The 13,106-nt window shown below is 38.5% G+C and overlaps 1 pseudogene across 1 annotated transcript in view; it reads right to left on the bottom strand.

The window, feature by feature from the left end:
- LOC307069733 (V-type proton ATPase subunit B, brain isoform-like) overlaps nt 1-13,106 on the bottom strand; it is a 42,187-nt pseudogene that overhangs the window by 2,339 nt on the left and 26,742 nt on the right. The window lies entirely within an intron of this gene.

Below are 13,106 nucleotides of genomic sequence, written 5' to 3'. Positions count from 1 at the left end.
TTAACCAATGAGCCACAAACAGGCACTCTGGCAATTAACCAGTGCAAGCATAGTCTTACAACCTGGGGAAACATCAGGTGCTTTCCTAAGTTTTAAAGAGTCTACTTCCAGGGCTCATCCCCAGTTCCTAAGGAAGCTATGAAGAGGTCTGATGCTACACAATTGTATTGTTTAGTAATCAAGAACCATTTCTTTCAGAACTGCTGAGCAGTCCACTTAAGCCTGGTTTATTAAGGTCTTTTTACAATCAAAACACTTAAACATATCAGTGCATATGCTTTGGATATATGCTATATAATATGGGCAAAGCTGCTTGTCTTCCCCAAAGAGAGCCTTGAGCTCACAAAAGTTAATGGTAGAAAAAGGTCAAACAAGACTTAAGAAACCTGGAATTTTCCTTCTCTGTCAATAATCAGGTGTCTAAATCCTGACAAGCCCTGTCCCTCCCAGAACCTTAGGCTTCTCACTGTAAAATGAGAGGGTTAGACTAGATGACCTGCAGGGTACTTTTCAGCTCTAGCCTTCTCTGATATCTAGGTGTCCTCCTGCGGAGCAGCCTCTCCATTGAACGACTCCTCTCTCTGGCTGTGGGCCTGACCTCTATCCATGAAAGCAGATTTCCTAATTTCATTTAGTCCTTTGTGTGTGTGTTCTTGTATTTTGCTAGATTTCCTTAAGAGAATTATTCTGAATTCTTTGTCTGACAGTTCATAGATCTCCATTTTGTTAGCGTCAGTTCTTGGAGCTTTATTAGTTTCCTATGTTGGTGTCATATTTTCTTGGTTTTTTGTTATCCTTGATTCCTTACATTGGTATCTGTGCATTTGTGTAATTGGGGTTCTCTTACAGACTTTACAGGTTTGCTTTTGCAGAGACGGATCTTCACCAGTCAGCTCAGTTTGGGTCTCTAGGCATATTTGTTGGTAATATCCTTAGGCAAGTGGGGCCTACTGTTATGATGGGGGTGGAGGGAGGCAACTGTTCAAGCACTGAGGTTGGGGCTGGGAAGGTGTGCCACTGGCTGAGAACAGTTGGATAGGACTGCTGGCTTGGTTCCCTACCCAAGTAAGGCTGTTAGATGGTGCTGTACTTTCCTGGATTCTCTGGTCAGGCTTACTAGATGGTTGGGACTGGGTACTATAGTCAGTAGTAGATGGGGCTATGAATTAGCTTCACTCCCAGGTAGGGTAGCAAGGACCTGTATGGCCTTATTGTTTGGGAACCCAGATCAGGAAACAGTGTGCACTGAATTTCCTGACCAGGTGAGACCACCAGTTTTTTTCTGCAAATGGGGAAAGACATGGCTTGTGCTCTCTCTTCAAGTGCCACTCTAATCTGGGCTGTTGGATGGGCTATGCAGCTTCCTGTGTGCTCTGATTAGGTTCCCTGATTAGGCAGGCTAGAGGCTGTATTCAGCAATGAGCAGGACTATGAATTAATTTTCCTGCCTGGGTGCAGTGAGAGAAGCAACATAAAGCCAGTAAAGCTCTTTGTTGTCTTAACTCAAGCCAACCTGCACTCCAAGTTCTCTGGTCGAACAGGTTCATTGGCTTTGCTCTGTAAACTATCAGCTCTGCCTGCCTGCCTCTTGCCTTGAGTGCTGCTAGGCTGCACAGCTTCCAGGATTTTTGCCAGACTTTCTGATCAAATGGGGTGAGAGATACTGTCCACAGTGAGTGGGGACATGTCTCAGTTCCCTTGCCTGGGCAGGGCCGCCTCTTGGCTCAAGCATTGCTGGTTACACAGCTTCTAGGGGTTCTTGCCAGCTCTTCTGGTCAGATGGAGCTCTGGAGCCACAATGGGTGGGACTGTATTTCAGGTCACTTGCTTGAGTGGGACAGTGAAGAGTCACTCCAGGCAACTCCCATTTTTCTCCAAGCAGGCTTTCTGGTCTGGAGGGGTTGGGAGCTACCCTCAGCCTTGGCTGTGAGTTAATTCCCCTGCCTGGGCTTAGCAAGAGAACCCTCCATGCCCAGTACTGGCTTTACTCTGGGGGCAATCAGCTCTGCATATCTCTCAGCTGGAGTGTTGCTAGGCTACACAACTTCCCGGTGCTCTCACTAGCTACTCATCAGATGGGGCTGGGAGACACTCTTCCCAGTGGATGGATCTATGACTCAGCTCCTTGCCTCAGACTCCTTGGTCCAGGCTCTGCGGCCAGAAAAACTCCTCATTTGAGTACCCAAATCAGGCAGGTCTGCATCCTAATGGGTTCCCTAGTCAAAGTGCAACACTGACTTGGTTCTGCATATGGGCAAAGCCATTAGTTAGGATTACTACTTGGGCACTGCAGGTATGAACATGGTCTGCCAAGATCTTTGTTGCAAGCCCCTTCTCTCTTCTTCATAACAGTCAGATTCCCAGTGGTTGAGCCCTATAGATTTCCCTGCAGTCTCCATGTAGCGAGATCAGAGTAGGGGCTCCCACATGAGTAGGGGCTCCAAGAAACTTAGGAGGTTTGTTGTCCCCCTGGCCTCTCCTTTCCCACTGGAGGAACCAGAGACTCAGGGAAGACCTCTCTGTGTGTTGCTACACTGGCAATGGGAGGGACAATGCAGTCATTGTGTAGCAGCTTATCTTATCCTTCTGAAGCAGTATATTTTGGTCTCTGTGGTGCAGGGTGTGCTTTAGTCTCACCCTTATTTCCAGAATTATTTCAGTAGTGCCATGTTCTTGAATAGATATTAGTTCTTCTGAGGGGGAGTGAAGTCAGGAACGACATATGTTGCCATCTTGGTGATATCACTCTCCCCACTGTGGGTTTTTTGGGGAAGGTTATTTTGTCAGTGGTCACTCAACTAAAAATGACCCTTCCCCTCAAAAAAACACAAAAGTTCAATATGTCAAGAAACATAAAGTATTCATTTTTGGTGAATTAGTTTCATTTTTCTATAATTCATTGCATTTGTCAAGAACATTCATAAAGATAACTTTTCGGGTGATAATCCATTTCACTTTTTTTTCTGATTTCTGGTTTTAAACACTTATACAGAGAAACACAGTTTGCACTTCATGATAATTGTTAATACGTCTTGTAATTAGAGATCAGCAATTAGCCAGTATTCAGCATTAGCTTGAGCAATGTACTATTTAATGTATTAAGTACACTAAAACACAAAATAGCAGTTGCCTTGTTAAATTATGATAATTTAATGATTATCATAAGACCAGTCTTGCGGAATTCAACCAGTCTTCCTTTGATCTCAAATCTCCTTTCTAAAGATTGCAAATTTAAGTTACATACATGGTATACTTATGCATATGAAGTATTATATATACTATACCTTTGACTCATATTTCCTAATCCCATTTTACAAAATGAAACAGTAGTGATAGTGAGTCTTATAAGCTAAACTTTCCATATCTTTATCTCAATTGATTCTGTCATATCATTTTGCTATAGCAAAGTCTTAGTATTCATTATATTACCTTTACTAGAACTACGGTGATGATAACTATATATAGAAATGGAAATGCATGATACATACGAAAAGTGGCTTCATATGCATGGCTGAAGAATACTTGTCCCCATAATTTGCTTCAGGTCTAGCTGTTCCCAGAGAGCCATTCCAATTAAAAGATGGATGGATGTAAGGATTGTCCTCTTTGGGCTGATGAGTCATAATGCTATTTTAAATGAAAAAAAAAACAAACATGAAATATTTTAGGATATTTTAAAAATATCAAACACACTTAGATTCTTATCACTATATTCTCTAGGAAGCAAATAAGGGAAACCATCCAGAAGGCACATTAGATCGATATAGTAGATATACTAAAATAATGACATCTTCATAAAACAAAGAAACTTATTCTGCTTTTTTTCTATTCCTCACTAAAACTAGGGATTTTGTTAGGGAATATTTCCTATCGTCTAAGAATGTCTGAGAAATTACTGTGATACTTAGATAAATGAAGGAAATACAATTTTAAAAATCTTACAGATTAATCTAGGTCAGTGCTTTTTTCTGCAGGAAATATGTTATCTTCTGGCATAAACACAATTATGTATATATTCATAGTTAGAAACACTGTTATCTCTGACTATACCTCTCCTTCTCTGCAACCCCACCTCCTACTGAAAAATAAATACATAAAACTTTCTGCTAAAATTCTTTCCAAATAAGATCCTGCTTTCTTTCTTTTTCAGTATTTACAAGCTTTAATTTTCCCTTTAAGGGATTGCTTACTTGTAATTTCTTCCAGAGAACTGTTGTGGTGGAGATACAGGACTTCTAGGAAGCATGCTCTGAAAGGATGAACTCCAGGGATTCTGCACGTAGATTTTTTTTTTTTAAGGGAGAGAGGAAAGGTTTAGTCATGATTTTAAGGAAATTTGAAATAAAATGGCTCATATTGATACCACATGCTAAATATCTAAATGTCAAGATATCTCCAGGTCTGTTCCTAAAAAATGACAAATAAGCAAAGGTATTATTAAAAGGCAAATGTTTACATGTTATAGTGGTAACTTAGCAGGTCTTTGTCTATTTCTATCTATTATCTATTTATATTTATCTATCTTTCTCTCTATGATGTAGAATGGCTTACTGAAGGGGAAATGCAAATGGAAGATTCATTTCAGCTGGTACTCTAAGCAATACGTGAAGCTTCCAGTCAAAAGAATTAAATGTAAATCCCCCTTCCTATTGTCATAGTATGAAAAACGCTAATCCCCAGACAAAAGAGAGTTGACAAAAAGTAACTTAGACAGAGAATACTGAAGCTGAATATAGAGAGCTGCAACATTAAACAGTTACAGCATACAGCAGAGTTTTGGAGGGAAACTAATACAAATCAATTGATAAAGAGTTGGTTCTTAAAGACCATATTTTAAGTACATAAACAAAGAGTAAATTGTAGCAATATGGACTATGAAATAAGAAATTGGCATTTTAACACAGACATGAGGCACATAAGTGGATCCAGACCAGATCTACACAGAGCCTATTCTTTCAGCCATATTGGTTATGAGTGGGTACATAACATTGTGACATAGCCATTTTGATGGAGCCATATTGAAATCAAGGATATTTTTATATAGGTACTTTGATAGAGATATTTTGACATGGGAAAATTTGATGCAGACTATAAAATAATCCATTGTAGTTTCTGATTAAAATAAGATTAAGTTGGATGTGAAATATATACCATGACTCAACCCTAAGTTTCAGTTCATGTCCATCCACAACAACCCCTGGAGGAGGGGGTGGTGAGGAACCTTGGATTGATAATAATGTTGGAGATGAGATAAAGGATAGGTATCATCTGGAAAAAAAACTGATACAAACAGGAAGAATGAGACAGATCCAGTATTTTTCCTCTATTGCTTAAATATTTGTCTTTGGCCTTTTCTTTTCTGCTTTGTTTTTGCAATCTTCTTTAAAATAAAATTTAAAAAAATACCGACAAAACTAAAAAAGAAAACCATGACTCTTGAAAATGTGATTTCAGAGAAGCTTGGCAAGAAAGCTTCACTTGTGTCTATAGCCAGTCCCTCTTATCTTGGCTCCCTGATGTCATAGTAGACAGAATCACGGATTCCTGAGCATTCTGTACATCAGTTCTTAAAGGGGCTACCTTTCCTTCCATGGACTTAATTTCATGGGTCCATGCCTTTTTCTCTAACAGGCAAGAGAGAATAGCATATCTAATGCAATGAAAAGAGAGCTATCGAAAATTTGGATTTGGGGACCACAAATCAGATTTTCTAGCTGAAGAAGTATGGATATATTTGGGGAGAAGGATCCCATAGGAAGTAGTAGGTGAGTATTGGCTACTATATAGAGAGATGCTGCATACTTCCCACTTGCCCATTTTGGGCCTAATTTAAACTCATTAAGCCAGACCTGGGCCTTGATACAGCTAGATAGATGTAGAAAAGTGTTTCAGGCAGAACCTAAGGAGTATAAACTTAGAGAATAGAAGGCAGGGTCAGATTGACATGGTGATTTTTTTTTTTTTTGAGATCAGGTCCTAGGGGTGGTGGTGATGGTCATGTAATCATAGTGTGACACCTTACTATTTTTTTTAACATCTTTATTGAAGTGCAATTGCTTTAAAATGGTGTCTTAGTTTCTGCTTTATAACAAAGTGAATCAGTTATACATATACATATGTCCTCATATCTCTTCCCTCTTGCATCTCCCTCCCTCTGACCTGCCCTATCCCACCCCTCTAGATGGTCAAAAAGCACTGAGCTGATCTCCATGTGCCATGCGGCTGCTTTCCACTAGCAATCTATTTTACGTTTGGTGGTGTATATATGTCCATGACACTCTCTCACTTTGTCACAGCTTACCTTACCTCATCCCCGTCTCCTCAAGTCCATTCTCTAGTAGGTCTGTGTCTTTACGCCTGTCTTGCCCCTCAGTTCTTTTCTTTTAATTAATTAATTATTTTGTTTATATATTTTATTAGTTTCTGCTTTATAACAAAGTGAATCAGTCATACATATACATCTGTTCCCATATCCCTTCCCTCTTGCATCTCCCTTCCTCAACCTTCCCTATCCCACCCCTCCAGGCGGTCACAAAGCACCCAGCTGATCTCCCTGTGCTATGCGGCTGCTTCTCACTATCTATCTACCTTACGTTTGGTAGTGTATATATGTCCATGCCTCTCTCTCTCTTTGTCACAGCTTATCCTTCCCCCTCCCCATATCCTCAAATCCATTCTCAAGTAGGTCTGTGTCTTTATTCCTATTTTATCCCTAGGTTCTTCATGACATTTTTTTTTCTTAAATTCCATATATATGTGTTAGCATACGGTATTTGTCTCTCTCTATCTGACTTACTTCACTCTGTATGACAGACTCTAGGTCTATCCACCTCATTACAAATAGCTCAATTTCGTTTCTTTCTATGGCTGAGTAATATTCCATTGTATATATGTGCCACATCTTCTTTATCCATTCATCCGATGACGGACACTTAGGTTGTTTCCATCTCCGGGGTATTGTGAATAGAGCTGCTATGAACATTTTGGTACATGTCTCTTTTTGAATTATGGTTTTCTCAGGGTATATGCCTAGTAGTGGGATTGCTGGGTCATATGGTAGTTCTATTTGTAGTTTTTTAAGGAACCTCCATACTGTTCTCCATAGTGGCTGTACCAATTCACATTCCCACCAGCAGTGCAAGAGTGTTCCCTTTTCTCCACACCCTCTCCAGCATTTATTGTTTCTAGATCATGGATGATGCCCATTCTGACTGGTTGGAGATGATATCTCACTGTATTATTAATTTGCATTTCTCTAATGATTAATGATATTGAGCATTCTTTCATGTGTTTGTTGGCAGTCTGTATATCTTCTTTGGAGAAATGTCTATTTAGGTCTTCTGTCCATTTTTGGATTGGGTTGTTTGTTTTTTTGCTATTGAGCTGCATGGGCTGCTTATACATTTTGGAGATTAATCCTTTGCCCATTGCTTCATCTGTGAACATTTTCTCCCATTCTGAGGGTTGTCTTTTGGTGTTGTTTATGCTTCCCTTTGCTGTGCAAAAGCTTTGAAGTTTCATTAGGTCCCATTTCTTTACTTTTGTTTTTATTTCCATTTCTGTAGGAGGTGGGTCCAAAAGATTCTTGCTGTGATTTATGTCATAGAGTGTTCTGCCTATGTTTTCCTCCAAGAGTTTGATACTTTCTTGCCTTACATTTAGGCCTTTAATCCATTTTGAGCTTATTTTTGTGTATGGTGTTAGGGAGTGATCTAATCTCATACTTTTACATGTCCCTGTCCAGTTTTCCCAGCATAACTTATTGACGAGGCTGTCCATTCCCCACTGTACATTCCTGCCTCCTTTATCAAAGAAAAGGTGACCATATGTGTGTGGGTTTACCTCTGGGTTTTCTATCCTGTTCCATTGATCTATCTTTCTGTTTTTGTGCCAGTACCATACTATCTTGATTACTGTAGCTTTGTAGTATAGTCTGAAATCAGGGAGCCTGATTACTCCAGCTCCGTTTTTCATACTCAAGATTACTTTTGTTATTTGGGGTCTTTTGTTTTTCCAAACAAATTTTGAAATTTTTTGTTCTAGTTCTGTGAAAAATGCCAGTGGTAGTTTGATAGGGATTGCATTGAATCTGTAGATTGCTTTGGGTACAAGAGTCATTTTTACAACGTTGCTTCTTCCAATCCAGGAACATGGTATATCTCTCCATCTATTTGTATCATCTTTAGTTTCTTTCATCAGTGTCTTATAAATTTCTGCATACAGGTCTTTTGTCTCCTTAGGTAGGTTTATTCCTAGATATTTTATTCTTTTTGTTGCAATGGTAAATGGGAGTGTTTTCTTCATTTCACTTTCAGATATTTCATCTTTAGTGTACAGGAATGCCAGTGATTTCTGTGTATTAATTTTTTTTTTTTGTGGTACGCGGGCCTCTCACTGTTGTGGCCTCTCCCGTTGCGGAGCACAGGCTCCGGACACGCAGGCTCAGTGGCCATGGCTCACGGGCCCAGCCGCTCCGCGGCATGTGGGATCTTCCCGGACCGGGGCACAAACCCGTGTCCCCTGCATCGGCAGGCGGACTCTCAACCACTGCGCCACCAGGGAAGCCCTGTGCATTAATTTTTTATTCTGCTACTTTACCAAATTCATTGATCAACCCTAGTAGTTTTCTGGTAGCATCTTTAGGATTCTCTTTGTATTGTATCATGTCATCTGCAAACAGTGACAGCTTTACTTCTTCTTATGGAATTTGGTTCCTCTTATTTCCTTTTCTTCTCTGATTGCTGTGGCTAAAACTTCCAAAACTATGTTGAAGAAGAGTGGTGAGAGTGGGCACTCTTGTCTTGTTCCTGATCTTCGTGGAAATGGTTTCAGTTTTTCAAGATTGAGGACGATGTTGGTTGTGGGTTTGTTGTATATGGCCTTTATTATGTTGAGCAAATTTCCCTCTATACCTACTTTCTGCAGGGTTTTTATCATAAATGGGTGTTGAATTTTGTCGAGAGCTTTCGCTGCATCTGTTGAGATGATCATATGGTTTTTCTCCTTCAATTTGTTAGTATGGTGTATGACGTTGATTGATTTGCGTATATTGAAGAATCCTTGCATTCCTGGAATAACCCCCACTTGATCATGGTGTATGATCCTTTTAATGTGCTGTTGGATTCTGTTTGCTAGTATTTTGTTGAGGATTTTTGCATCTATGTTCATCAGTGATATTGGCCTGTAATTTTCTTTCTATGTGACATCCTTGTCTGGTTTTGGTATCAAGGTGATGGTGGCCTCACAGAATGAGTTTCGGAGTGTTTCTCCATCTGCTATATTTTGGAAGAATTTGAGAAGGATAGGTGTTAGCTCTTCTCTAAATATTTGATAGAATTCACGTGTGAAGCCATCTGGTCCTGGGCTTTTGTTTGTTGGAAATTTTTAATCATAGTTTCAATGTCAGTGCTTGTGATATATCTATTCATATTTTCTATTTCTTCCTGATTCAGTCTTGGCAGGTTGTGCATTTCTAAGAATTTGTCCATTTCTTCCAGGTTGTCCATTTTATTCGCATAGAGTAGTTTGTAGTAATCTCTCATGATCTTTTGTATTTCTGCAGTGTCAGTTGTTACTTCTCCTTTTTCATTTCTAATTCTATTGATTTGAGTCTTCTCCCTTTTTTTCTTGATGAGTCTGGCTAATGGTTTATCAATTTTGTTTATCTTCTAAAAGAACCAGCTTTTAGTTTTATTGATGTTTGCTATTGTTTCCTTCATTTATTTTTCATTTATTTCTGATCTGATCTTTATGATTTCTTTCCTTCTGCTAACTTTGGGGGATTTTTGTTCCCCTTTCTCTAATTGCTTTAAGTGAAGGGTCAGGTTGTTTACTCGAGATGTTTCCTGTTTCTTAAGGTGGGATTGTATTGCTATAATCTTCCCTCTTAGAACTGCTTTTGCTGCATCCCATAGGGTTTGGGTCATCGTGTCTCCATTGTCATTTTTTTCTAGGTATTTTTTTATTTCCTCTTTGATTTCTTCAGTGATCACTTCGCTATTAAGCAGTGTATTGCTTAGCCTCCATGTGTTTGTATTTTTTACAGATCATTTCCGGTAATTGATATCTAGTCTCATAGCATTGTGTTCGGAAAAGATACTTGACACAACTTCAATTTTCTTAAATTTACCAAGGCTTGACTTGTGACCCAAGATATGATCTATCCTGGAGAATGTTCCATGAGCACTTGAGAAAAATGTGTATTCTGTTGTTTTTGGATGGAATGTCCTATAAATATCAACTAAGTCTTTCTTGTTTAATGTATCATTTAAAGCTTGTGTTTCCTTATTTATTTTCATTTTGGATGATCTGTCCATTAGTGAAAGTGGGTGTTTTGAAGTCCCCTACTATGAGTGTGTTACTGTCGATTTCCCCTTTTATGGCTGTTAGTATTTGCCTTTTGTATTGAGTTGCTCCTATATTGGGTGCATAAATGTTTACAATTGTAATATCTTCTTCTTGGATTGATCCCTTGATCATTATGTAGTGTCCTTCTTTGTCTCTTCTAATAGTCTTTATTTTAAAGTCTATTTTTTCTGATATGAGAATTGCTACTCCAGGTTTCTTTTGATTTCCATTTGCATGGAATATCTTTTTCCTTCCCCTTACTTTCAGTCTGTATGTGTCTCTAGGTCTCAAGTGGGTCTCTTGTAGACAGCATATATATGGGTCTTGTTTTGTATCCATTCTGCTTATCTGTGTCTTTTGGTGGGAGCATTTAGTCCATTTACATTTAAGGTAATTGTTGATATGTATGTTCCTATTCCCATTTTCTTAATTGTTTTGGGTTTGTTATTGTAGTTGTTTTCCTTCTATTGTGTTTCTTGCCTAGAGAAGTTCCTTTAACATTTGTTGTAAAGCTAGTTTGGTGGTGCTGAACTGTCTCAGGATTTGCTTGTCTGTAAAGGTTTTAATTTCTCCATCAAATCTGAATGAGGTCCTTGCTGGGTAGAGTAATCTTGGTTGCAGGATTTTCTCCTTCATCACTTTAAATATGTCCTGCCACTCCCTTGTGGCTTGTAGAGTTTCTACTGAGAGATCAGCTGTTAACCTGATGTGGATTCCCTTGTGTGTTGTCATTTTTCCCTTGCTGCTTTTAATATGTTTTCTTTGTGTTTAATTTTTGACAGTTTGATTAATATGTGTCTTGGCGTGTTTCTCCTTGGATTTATTCTGTATGCGACTCTCTGTGCCTCCTGGACTTGATTAACTATTTCCTTTCCCATATTAGGGAAGTTTTCAACTATAATCTCTTTAAATATTTTCTCAGTCCCTTTCTTTTTCTCTTCCTCTTCTGGAACCCCTATAATTCAAATGTTGGTGCATTTAATGTTGTCCCAGAGGTCTCTGAGACTGTCCTCAGTTCTTTTCATTCTTTTTTCTTTATTCTGCTCTGCTGCTGTTATTTCCACTATTTTATCTTCCATGTCACTTATCTTTTTTTCTGCCTCAGTTATTCTGCTATTGATCCCATCTAGAGTATTTTTAATTTCATTTATTGTGTTGCTCATCATTGCTTGATTCATCTTTAGTTCTTCTAGGTCCCTGTTAACTGTTTCTTGCATTTTGTCTCTTCTATTTCCAAGATATTAGTTCATCTTTACTATCATTATTCTGAATTCTTTCTGAGGTAGACTGCCTATTTCCTCTTCGTTTGTTAGGTCTGTTGGGTTTTTATCTTGCTCCTTCACCTGCTGTGTGTTTTTCTGTCTTCTCATTTTGCTTATCTTACTGTGTTTGGGGTCTTCTTTTTGCAGGCTGCAGGTTTGTAGTTCCCATTGATTTGATGTCTGTCCGCAGTGGCTAAGTTTGGTTCAGTGTGTCGTGTAGACTTCCTGGTGGAGGGGACTGGTGCCTGTGTTCTGGTGGATAAGACTCGATCTTGTCTTTCTGGTAGCCCCTCAGTTCTTCATGAACTTTTTTTCTCTTAGATTCCATATATATATATATATATATATATATATATATATATATATATATATATATATATGTTAGCATACAGTATTTGTTTTTCTCTTTTTGATTTACTTCACTCTGTATGACAGACTCTAGGTCCATGCATCTCACTATAAATAACTCAATTACATTCCTTTTTATGGCTGAGTAATATTCTTTTGTAAATATGTGCCACATCTTCTTTATCCATTCATCTGTTGATGGACACTTAGGTTCCTTCCATGTCCTGGCTATTATAAATAGAGCTTCAATGAATATTTTCGTACATGACTCTTTTTGAATTATGGTTTTCTCAGTTTATACGCCCAGTAGTGGGATTGCTGGGTCCTATGGGAGTTCTATTTTTAGTTTTTTAAGGAACCTCCATACTGTTCTCCATAGTGTCTGTATCAATTTACATTCCCTCCAACAGTTCAAGAGGGTTCCCTTTTCTCCACACCCTCTCTAGCATTTATTGTTTGTAGATTTTTTGATGATGGCCTTTCTGACCGGTGTGAGATGATATCTCTTGTAATTTGGATTTGCATTTCTCTAATGATTAATGATGCTGAGCATTATTTCATGTGTTTGTTGGCAATCTGTATATCTTCTTTGGAGAAATGTCTATTTAGGTCTTCTGCCCATTTTTGGATTCGGTTGTTTGTGTTTTTTTTGATATTGAGCTGCATGAACTGCTGGTAAACTTTGAAAATTAATCCTTTGTCAGTTGCTTCATTTGCAAATATTTTCTGCCATTCTGAGAGTTGTCTTTTGGTCTTGTTTATGGTTTCTTTTGTTGTGCAAAACTTTTAAGTGTCATTAGGTCATATTTTTTTATTTTTGTTTTTATTTCCATTTCTCTATGAGGTGGGTCAAAAAGGCTCTTGCTGTGATTTATGTCATCAAGTGTTCTGCCTATGTTTTCCTCTAAGAGTTTGGTAGTGACATCCTACACTTATGAGCCCATAGGGTTTCAGAAAGTATAGCAGCTAGCTATGAAGACATTTTTCTCCACAATCAGTATCAGTCTCTTTAGGTAGAATGACTATATAATTTATTGCCCAAACCAGAACACTTATGAAAGTGACAGGGGTAACTGTTCATGTTTACGTTGGAACAACCAACAGAAAGTGGGGCTATCCTGATCACCGTACATTGAAATCATTGTTGTT

Source organism: Hyperoodon ampullatus (genome assembly GCF_949752795.1).
Source record: "Hyperoodon ampullatus genome assembly, chromosome: X".
NCBI lineage: Eukaryota > Metazoa > Chordata > Mammalia > Artiodactyla > Ziphiidae > Hyperoodon > Hyperoodon ampullatus.
The sequence above is the reverse complement of the archived record's forward strand: the minus strand, read 5'-3'. Positions and strand labels throughout refer to the sequence as shown.